At 39.5% G+C, this 11485-nt stretch overlaps 1 pseudogene; it reads left to right on the top strand.

Annotated features, from left to right (window-relative positions):
• Window positions 1-9669: 9669 nt before the first annotated feature.
• On the top strand, window positions 9670-10073 carry LOC147424561 (uncharacterized; annotated as a pseudogene).
• Window positions 10074-11485: the final 1412 nt, after the last annotated feature.

Below are 11485 nucleotides of genomic sequence, written 5' to 3'. Positions count from 1 at the left end.
TAGGCATTCATCATATCGCCAACACAAGCGTTGTATCAGGAGATCTTTTTGTTGCATGTTGTGTAGTGCACTAAATGTAGGAATTCATCATATCACTAACATAAGCATTGTACCAATAGATCTTTTTGTTGCTGCTGGTGCAACCAAAAAGTGTCGATGCCAGAAAGTGTGGAAAGCAATGTCAAAGGTTCTTACAGATGTGTGCTCGAATGTCAAAGCATGTATGAAGACCCAGTGCAAAAAAAACAATTCATGACGTGTATGACTTATGCAGCTATATGGACCAGAGTAGAGGTTCGATGATTTAAAGAAGATTCTTCATATGAAAGGCTTCTTAGGATATGCAAAGCAAGTGGGAAAGAAGGAAAGTGGATGTGTGGCTCAACTTTCTTGCATGAGGACAACCAAAAAGTGCTATTCTATATTTTTTTTACAAAACTTGTTTTTTTCTATAAATTGCCTACACTTAGTTAAAGAAAACATTGTTACGGACGTTTTTGCATCTCACACATGTAAGCTAATTTGGCATTGTTTGGAAGATATTTTAGTTGTGGTAACCTACTATTTTTCAGGCTGTAGGCAGGACAAAGAAGGGGACAGAGATCTTAGTGAGCCGTCTTGTGTATGAGTACTCCACCACAACCAATCACTTGGGAAAGAAGAAATATTTGATTTCTTTGTCTCTGGTGTTGTCTCCCCCATCCCTTCTTCTCTTCTCTTCTCTCGTGCAAAGGTGTGTGTAGGCTGTGTGCAAGCCCCCCAAGCCAATTGGTGTGTATCTACAAAGAGAGGGGTGTTATGTGTGTGGTTGAGAATCGAGAAGCAATTGTGATGGTTGAGATGCAATAAGTTGTGCTCTTATGGGTGATTGTGGGCTTGGGTGTGTGTTGATGGGTGCGTGTTGATGCGTGTTTGCAATTTTATTTTTATTTTTGGTGTGTTTTTTTGAGATAATTGGGGTGGCGGGATTCCACATGAGCTATAGAGAGGCGTTTGTGTTCTTTTAGGTGTGTTTCTCATTTCCTACCTTCCACCACCTTCTCCCACCAACCAGGATGCATTCAAGGATGCATTTGGAATTCTTTCTAAGAGATTTGTATTTGGAACTTGGGCTTTCTCCCATGGATTCAATGATGTGTGCACACACAACCGGTTGTTAACAAGTAAAAAGATTAAAATAAATCCAATTTCTTTCCTCTATCAACCTTATGCGAAAGCTATCCCCAATAAGAGATTCTTATCTCCCACCACTTGAACCATATCTTTAAAGGTTTGATATTTTCATGTGTAGTATTTATTCTCCAGCATCTCCTTATTTTAGATGCTTGTTCCTTGGCAAGTGAAGACGTTGTTGACTTTCACCAACCTTCACACATTGCTAAGTGTCCTTACATTTTCTCTTGAGCTAGATACTTTTTGCGTCTTTATGCAAGGTTTATTCCCAATGGAAAAGGAAATATATGTCGCTCCCCTCCATCTCATTCTCAAGTCCTCATTTGAAAACTATCTTGACAGTAGCACAATTAGCACCTGCCTCATCTTCCATGAAGGCCACAAAGTCTACAAGTGGTAATCCTTGCCTACACATCATCATTTAGGCAAGTCCAAAACAATATTTGGGTTTTTGTGTCTTCTTCCTCAGTGTCTCACATAGCTATGACTATGAGATTTTTCAAGCCATACAATGTTATGTCATTAGATCCCATAGTATGTTTTAAAAAATGTAATTTTCATAGTGCAAGTGTTGTACAAAGTTATTTACCTTGGATCATACACAGAGCATGACATGATTTCCCATCCATGTGTGAGGCAAAAATGAACCCATGATGTATTCATATTATGCTTTTCAATACGTTGCATGTGATTGAACAAGTCCACCCTAGAGCCATAACCTTTTGTATACATCTTAAATATGTAGCATCTATGATTAGTCCCCCCAGCTACCTCGAAAGAAAGGGAACAAGCCTTTCCTTGTCAATAGCATTATGTGGTCAAATCCATCATCACTAATAACAAAAGCATGCTATCAACTAGTATTTTAAATATAAAAGAATAAAGTAAACTTGCACATCATCAAAAACATCAACCCATGAGGGGCAATTATTAAAATCACTAAAGATTAAATAAACCTCTAATTTTGTACTAATGGATCTTTTCGTCTAATATATTGGATAGCTTTGTGTCTCTAATGTTTGTATCCTACTTTCCAATGATAGCATCAACCAATAGTTGTCTTTCCACAATCATCCATACCCGTCTTAGACCATTGCTACAAACCACCATTATAACAGTTTCAACCATTTTCTTGATTTTTTCAATTGCAGCCTTAGAAGTCTTGGTTTTCATACATGCAAGTGATGACCGGAGTGCACCATCAATCTAGTCATGTACATTGTATTGTTTGTCAAAATATAGTAAGCTCTATTTGGACATGGGATATCACAAAAGACTACTTTCTTGCAACAAGGGCATGTGATATTCAACTTCTCATTCTCACAAAGCAAACTCTTGCTAGCTTTTTTATCCATATATCCATAAAAAAAAGAAGATATTCAAATTTTTATAGCAACAAAAATAGGACATGCAATCTTGTGTCAAAGTAATGAACCCACACAATAAATAACACAAACCAACATTCTATTGACATATTAGTTTTATGCATCCTTGTCCGTAAATTACTGTAATGGAAATGGCTTATGAACTTTGAGAGTAGCGGAAATTAGAGAAAGCACTTTTGTGAAATTAATTTGTGAGCATAGAGGGTGAACTTAATTGATAGTAGCAACATAAACATAGTATTTAGTTAACTTGGCATGAACAATACTTTTGCAAGATAGAGAGTTTAGAGAACATGACAATTGTTGAGGACCTGGTTTATGTGGAGCCGGTCCCCCCTCCAATAGGCATTTGTATTATAGATTCTCCCATCAAGAGAGAGAGACTTGATACAATACAATCTTTGTGTTCCTTGTGACCTAGGTGATGCAATGAAGATGGAAATATTCATGCATCATGAATATAACATAAAATTTGCAAAAAGAATTAACTATCCCAAGCCTCAGTCCCAAGGATTCAAACACCTTCAAAGGTGGGGAGAGCTAGCGGGGAATGAGTGTAGGGAAGATAAAGAAGAACATTTCATAGGAGAAAGAATTATTTCCTCACTTATCATCACTCTTCTTGCTAGTGTACATGATAGCATAGTAATGAACATGGACAAGATGGCAAGATTAAGCATTGAAGCATGGCTCTTGGTTGGATTTGCATTCCATAGCCAAGAGTGTTGGTGTAGGCTCTCTACCTCTCTACTAGCTTGGAGAAGGAGATGGAGCTCTTGCACTTTGCACTTCACACATTGAGAGTGTCTGTAAATGTGTGTGGGAGATTATACCCCCCAAGATAGCCCCCTTCTTGCTTTGGTCGACCCACCCTTGTAGCTCAAGCTTGAAGCTCATTGGATCCCTGCAAGACTGGCCAATCACATACATGCAGGATGCATTACAAAGCAAGGGTAGTCTTGGGACAAGTGTCCCTCTTTTGCCTTTGAGAGAGAGGACTTGATAAATTCAAAAACAAGTAATTAAATCTTGTAAATTATCATTGGGACCCTTGGGAGGCTAATTAATAGGCTTTAGGCACACAATGAGGGAAACATGAGGAGGAACTTGACAAGTCTTCTATATGATTTCTTTGTACCAAGCTTGCCTTGTGTGAGGGTGTGTGTGTTCTCTCTCTTGACCCCTCTGGTAGGGCTCGCCCCCTCCTTGTAGGGATAGTTGTTAACTTTGTGGAACACCTTACCCTCAAGCACCTGTCAGCAAGCATGACAAAGCACCTCAAGCTTGGGTAATGCTCCCACAATCATCTCAAGCTCCCTGGTTGACAAGCACTGCATTCATCTTAGTCATCAAGCATACACAAGCACCTCAAGCATCTTAGACATCAAGCACGACAAGCACCTCAAGCTTGGGCCGGGTTCCCACCTCAAGATCAGCCCTAGCTTACCTAAGGTCAAAGGACTTTTTAACACAAACCTTTGGAGGCCTTTAATGAAGATAACCCTAAGGTCTTTTAAGCTCCATTAGGTAGCCTTGCTCTTTGACATACCATCTCTCATTTGGACCCCTTTACATTGGCCCCATGGTGGGATAGATCTTTAAGCACATGTCTATATTCTAGCCCTTGTTCCCGTTTATTCTCCCACATTAAATGATCAATTTAATATGATAAAATCATTTGGGTTGGTTCAATATTAGATTTTATAACATTACCTCTCTCTTGAAATCATGCTCGTCATCGACTATGAGGTAGAAGAGATAAAGCCTTAGTCATGGGTCAATCTTTCTTAGTGGGTAGATGATCCCTTTTTACCCTATGACATCTTTCCAAGATGTGATGACTAATCCATTTGGTTCTTGGGAGACATAGCTGCGGCAAGCATGTCTCCTCTTTAGTCCATTTCATTCTCTCAAGTAGAGTGACAAGTTCTACTTGGTGTTTGAGAGATGTCGTCCATCACAAACAATATTCTAAGTATGCACACTACTTAAATTTGTGCACAATAAAAAGAGAGAACTAGTCTTAGAAGACAAAAACATTGATCATTCAAAAGAAATTTGTACATTTGCTTACTCTAATGTAGTATTGTAAGCATTGACAAGGTCCATACTATCCTTAAGCTATATTCCTTGCATCCATCCAACATCTTCAAAAGGATAATTTTTTAGCTTAATAAGACACCATCAAATAATCTTACCATGTCATAGTACCTTGTCTTCATGCTGAAGGATAGCTTTGGGTTGTAGCACCTCTTCTTGGTCTTTGATTTTGGGTGGATCTTCAATAATTGGTTCACTTGGTGGGTCTCCTTTGTAGGGCGTAAGTAAGCTGACATAAAAAGCATTGTGTATCAGCCAATGGTTGGGCAGCTTGAGTTGGTAAGCCATTTCATTGATTGGCTTCAAGATTTGAAAAGGACTATAGTATCTTTTTGCTAATTTAGCATAATACTTTTGATGGCCCATAAGATTTTTGCCCGTCATTTGCCTCAATTGAGCCTTGGGAAACTTAAGTAAGACCCAATAATTTTCTTCGAACGTTAAGGCCCTTTTGTTCTTATCAGCAATAGATTTTTGCCTTTGTTGGGAGATGGATTTAGCCTCCTTATCCTTTTGAAAATATTCTTGTTTACTCATTGACACCCAAGATCTTTCCATGTACCTTAAGTAGCAAGGGACTTTTAGGTCTTCCCTTAATGATTTCAAAAGGTCTTTTTCCTGTAGAGGTATGTATAGTATTATTGTACGCAAGCTCTATAAGAGTTAAATACTTTCGCATTGTGAGCGTTGATCTAATTTGGTAACATAAGTATTTAGTAGATTGACTATTGTCAGATTGGCTATCTCACTTTGGCCATCTGTTTGTGGGTGATAGGCTGAAGAGAAATTATATCTTGTACCTAGATTTTCAAAGAGACCTTTCCAAAAATTACTGGTCATTCTAGGATCTCTATCTGACACAATGGATGTTGGTACGCCATGGTGTTTGAAAATCTGTGATATGAAGAGAGTTCCATTTGGTGTGCCTTAATAGTCTTTTTGACAGGAATAAAGTGCTCTTGCTTGCTAAACCTATAGATTATTGTCCATATTCCCGTATTCCCATGCATACACTTGGGTAATCCAAAGATGAAATTCATGGCTATACTCTCCCATGGTGAATTTGGGATAGGCAATGGCTGTAGTAATCCAGGTTGCTTCTCTCTATCATACTTAGCCTTTTGGCCAGTAAAAATACGTCTCTACTCCTTGAAGAGTAGGTTGACTGCCTGTATGCCCCGGATATGGAGGAGCATGGGATTCATACTTGATTTTCTCACAAAGGAAATGGATAACACATAGCCTATTGTTGTGGAGAAGATAACCATCCTACAAGGTGAATGGTTCCTCTTTCTTCCCCAAAGAAAGGGTTGACATTACATCTTTAAAGTTAGGGTCAGCAGCATACTCATCTATCATAGAAGATAGATCATTGTGAGATGCTATAGACACCACATTAACTTTTGGTCATCGTGAAAGTGCATCGGCCACTTGATTGTGCTAACCAACAATGTAAGCAATATGAAAATTAAATTGCAAAAGAAAATTTGCCCACCTCATTTGTTTCTCGGAAAGCTTTATTTACGTCATGAAGTACTTGAGACTTTGATGGTCTGTTTGTAAAATGAATGGAGTCCCTAATAAATAGTGCTTTCATGTGTCTAGGGCATGTAGAACAGCTAGAAGCTCTTTTTCATAGATGCCTAAGACCCGCTCATCCGTACTGAGTCTTCGGCTCTCATATGCTATGGCATGCCCTTCTTGAAGCATGACTCCTCTAGGGCAATCACCACAAGCATCACATTGGACCTCAAATGGATTTGAGAGACCCGGAAGCATGAAGACTGGTTGGGAGGTAAGCTTCTCTTTGAGCTTGTCAAAAGCATTTTTCTCCTTATAGCACTCAATGAATAACGCTCTTCTTTGTTAAGTCATGTAAGCTTCTCTTTGAGCTTGTCAAAAGAATTTTGCTCCTTATAGCAGTCAATGAATAACGTTCTTCTTTGTTAAGTCATGTAATGGTCCTGCTATTTGGGAAATGTTTTCTATGAAGCATCTATAGTATGCACACATACCAATAAAGCTTCTTAGATCATGTAGACTTCGTGGATTAGGCCATGCTTTTATTACCTCCAATTTGGTTGGATCCATACGGATACCATCTTGAGAGATAATATTACCTAAGTATGGAATCTCTTGAAGAAAAATTTCTCTTTTCTTTTGGTTGAGAAAAAGCTTGTTCTCTCTCAATGCTTGAAAAATCACTTGGAGATGCTGCTTATGTTCCTCCAAAGACTTAGAGTAGATGATGATATCATCAAAGAACACTCTAATGAATTTGCAGTAGGGTCTAAATATTTTCTCCATTAGACAACTGAACGTGGCTAGTGCATTGGTCAAGCCAAAAGGCATGACTAGATATTCATACAGACCAAACATTGTACAGAATGCGGTCTTTAGGATATCTTCATCCACTATCCTTATTTGTTTAAGGTCAATCCTATTGAAGTAGGTAGATCCTTGTATCTTATCAAACAGATGTTCTACTTGAGGCACAGGAAATCTACTTTTGATAGTGATATGGTTTAGTGCTTGATAGTCCACACACATACGGTATGTACCATCTTTCTTTTGCACTAAAAGGACTAGAGAACACCTCACCATCTCTTTTTCAACCAATCCTTGTGCTTGCCTCATGATCTTCTCTTGTTGAGCTTGGGAAACTTGATAAGGAGGCTTGTTAGGCGGTGAGATTCCTAGTAGGAGCTCAATTTGAAGGTCATCATCCCCTCGTTTTGGAGGTAAGTCAATAGGGATATCATCGATGAACACATCTTGGAATCCTTTTAGAAAATCTCCTCTCAATCAGAAAGACCACTACCAATGTAGAAAAGACTCTTCCAAGGGCCACATGCTTCTTCAATGGTATAAAACCATTTTGGCTTTAGAGCAACAATCAAGTACTAGCTTGCATGAACGTTTTTTTTCCATAAGTGATCCCCCCCCCCCCCCCCCCCCCCCCCCCTTTCCTCTTGAGTATCAAGCTCAGAATATATTCTTTTGAGGTCTCTTGGGATCGTTTCTATGACACAAAAATTCTCTTCATTTCTCTCTCTCTCTCTCTCTCTCTCTCTCTCTCTCTCTCTAAATCTTGACAATTTTACCATGTAAGGTACCATTGTTTATGAAGAACACTACATATTAGCTCAACCTGGAGCTGGGAATATGGATTTTCCTATTTGTTACACTAATAGATAGCTAAACAATGTGGAAAAGAATTACAAAATTACTAAGTGAGAGGGCCTATGCATGGTTTATGCTATTAAAAAGTTTAGGCACTATCTAATGAAAAACAAGTAGTCAAGCATTGTTGTATTTGGTGATCAAACCACACAACACAAGGAGGATTGTTAGGGGATTTCTCATATTACTTTCTAATTTAGTAGTCCAAAAAGGGTACTATGCAACGAGGAGCTGACCATAATTGTTGGTAAAGCTCATGTAGGTATGTATGACAATTTTCAAGATGTATAACTTTTTAACATTGAATGGGTTTCTTGATGGTCGTCTGGATCATGAATTTTGCTAAAATGAATTCAGAGAAGACCTTGATTGAACAAAGAAGAGAGATTTTAAAGTTGGGAGCTTTCAATTACTTGCAAGCTAGTTGTACCATAGGGGAGGAGATGGAGCTTACGTTAATGTGTCAATCCTAAAGATTACAATGCTCATGTCAAGATGGCATGCTATAAGAGATACCCATTCCTCATTACATCAAACAATGTAAAGAGTGAAGAGATTAGGGGTCTATTAGTCTAAAATTCAAACATCAATTCATGAATTTATGGGGTCAAACCACATAACACAAGGAGGATTGTTAGGGGATTTCTCATATTACTTTCTAATTTAGTAGTCCAAAAAGGGTACTATGCAACGAGGAGCAGAGTGAAGAGATTAGGGGTCTATTAGTCTAAAATTCAAACATCAATTCATGAATTTGTTTAGCAATGAACTAAGTGAAAAGAAACAACGTCTATCCTCTATGCAATAGTGTTACCTTCTGTACTCACATTCCATACTCTGCTTGCTATGCCATCTTCAACATCTATTATGTATCTCTCCCCTAGATGATGATTTTTTAGCTGAGTAACCTCTTTATCATGACCTTTTCCTAAAAGATCAACAATATTAGGGACAAACATTAAAGTAGCAAAATGAGAAACAACTTAATGCTAGTGAATGCTACATTGAAGTTTCACGGGACTACATGGCCCCATCATTAAAATCAAAGGTCTCATCACCGCTATCGGCCTTCATCTCATTGGCCTCAAGTCTTCCTCTCACTCTTTGTGTTCCACTATTTGCTATCAACAATCGTCAAGTATCCACCAGTAGTGGCAAAGGACGGTATGCCATGTTGTAGCCGATAGTGGGAATAGGCGAGCGCATGGGCTTCTATAATATAGTTGTTTCCTCCACTTCACCTTCATCATCATCGTGGTCGGAATCGCTGTTGTGACATGATTTGGCACAAACCTCTGCATTCCAATGAGCGTCGCACAGTCTTGTAGTTGCTCTCCATTCTTGTTTATAAGTACGTGCATGACGTAGATCAATACAACAATCTATGCCATTGCTTCTTGGCATTCCCTTATTGCCTCTGCATATCTCTACGTCAGGCTTAGCAGCCTTTCTCTCTCTCTTTCCTACTTCTCTCTCAGTGAGTTCTCAGCACCCAAAAGATCCTGTCTCCCCTCTAAGGAGCCTCGCCGTGCAGTCACCAGTCACCGTGCATACCCAACAGCCTCTGCACATTACCTTGGTGGATGCTAACGCGCTTGAATCGCCCCATCATACTGCCTCCTACCATGTCCCTCGCAATGCCCACTGTGCATCCTCTGCTATGAGCAAGCAACCTCATTCTGGTTCTCCTCTCAACCCTACGGCGAGCCGTGCATGCCTTCGATGGACCTTTTGCTGTGGTGAGGTGCTTCGCTTTCAAGTCTGAAGGTCCCGTGGCAACTGCACACACACTGCCTTGCTCTCCGCTTATGGCGCAAACACTTCCTGCATGCAGAACCTGGCTGTTCCAGAACTTGTACTGGACATAGAACCCATGTCTGCTCATAAGGCAAGCCTAGCCAAGGCGCCTTATGCAAGCCCACTGATGGTGCATGCCGCAACTCTAGACGGGATCCTCGACCTTCTTGCAGCCAACCCGGTCGAATCAAATGTAGGCAATGCTGACACCGCCATCATGGAAGCTTTATTGCTCCATTAGAAGCCCCTTGCTTAGTAGTCGACCATGGTGTTGCTACCCTTGCAGACGACTATGCTATCTTCCCTGCCGCCTCAGAAGATGATGACAATGCGGTGACAACCCTGCAAACGAAAGCCACCACAGCACCCAACCACAACACCACAACCCTAGCGAGTCTCCAAATCACCTCCATCATTGCTCTTGAACGACCATAGCTACATTCAGTTTATCTGATCCTTGAGCTAGTTACACCAAGGACTTTTAATTTGCATTTCCAAATGCTGTCCGCCAAGGCCTGGTGATGAAAATCAATCCTTGAGCCTTCACCAAGGACTTCTACCTTGCATTTCCAAACGCTATCCACCATGGCTTGGTGATGAAACCAATCCTTGAGCCTTCACCAACGACTTTTACCTTGCATTTTCAAACGTTTTCTACCAAGGCTTGGTGATGAAAGTAAACCTTGAGCCTTCACCAAGGACATTTAACTTGCGTTTCCAAACACTATCTACCAAGGCTTGGTGATGAAACTAAACCTTAAGCCTTGACCAAGGACATTTAACTTGCGTTTCTAAACGTTTTTCACCAAGTCTTGGTGATGAAAAGATGCATACAACCCTCATTCTTAAGCACCAAACTCTACCCCTTTCAACTTGCGAGTCAAAAAGCTATCCAATAATGGCAATGAGGACAATATTAAACCTTTCAAACGTACTAAACCCATAAACCCATAACCTTCTAGCTTGAAAGGGGTGAAATCTCATTCCCGCTTGCGTTTGATATGGTGACAATCACTCTTAGTGGCTCTTAAAACCAAATACGATCGAAGGTCTTCAACATGAAGTGTCTTTAAAGATAACTACAAGTAATTTTAGTTGCATCTATATTTGAGAAGGCATGAAAAATCCCTTGACAATTATTTTTATGTAGTTGTCCCATCATCTACAGGTTCTTTTACAAGTAAGAAAAAAATCACTTAGCTCCACAGAGTTAACTTCTCTTCATGGATAACACCATTTCTCCATTAGAAGCTCATGATCAATAAATGAAATCGTCAATGCTTATATATGAAAACCATCTAGACTTCAACCTTTTGTTTGCTTTCAATGCACTGATTAAGTGGTGTAGTAGTCTCATAGTTCGCCTCATCATTACATTGAATAATGCCTCCCCACCCAATTGTCCACCCTTAATCATGTAATGTAGGAGACTATTTTAATCCATAGCATCATGCACCCTCTTGACAAGCTTTTCATAACATCATTCCTAATGTGGTGGAAAGATAACAACAATAACTATGCATACACAACAAAGAGCCTTTTGGCATGCCAACACACCAAGTTCTCATGTCTATCATAAGGCTATCATGTGACTCAAGAAGCCTTGGAAATCATTTAGGATTTTCTTAGAGCTAATATAATATGCATGAAGTCTTATCATCCAGTCTATTCACTCCATATACATCTCTATTAAATGACAAGTGATGAGTCTCTTAAGATACTCATTGTACATAGGAGATAGTAGGTCATGAAGATCCACTATTTAATTTACATTATTTTTGTACTAGTGAAGCTATGGTATAGACGGTTCTTTGTGTAATTTTCATATGCTCATCTCTTGTTTAAAC

This window comes from Adiantum capillus-veneris, chromosome 25 (assembly GCF_014529385.1).
Source record: "Adiantum capillus-veneris isolate H3 chromosome 25, ASM1452938v2, whole genome shotgun sequence".
Lineage (NCBI taxonomy): Eukaryota > Viridiplantae > Streptophyta > Polypodiopsida > Polypodiales > Pteridaceae > Adiantum > Adiantum capillus-veneris.
Note: the sequence above shows the minus strand (reverse complement) of the source record. Positions and strands in the feature narration are given on the sequence as shown.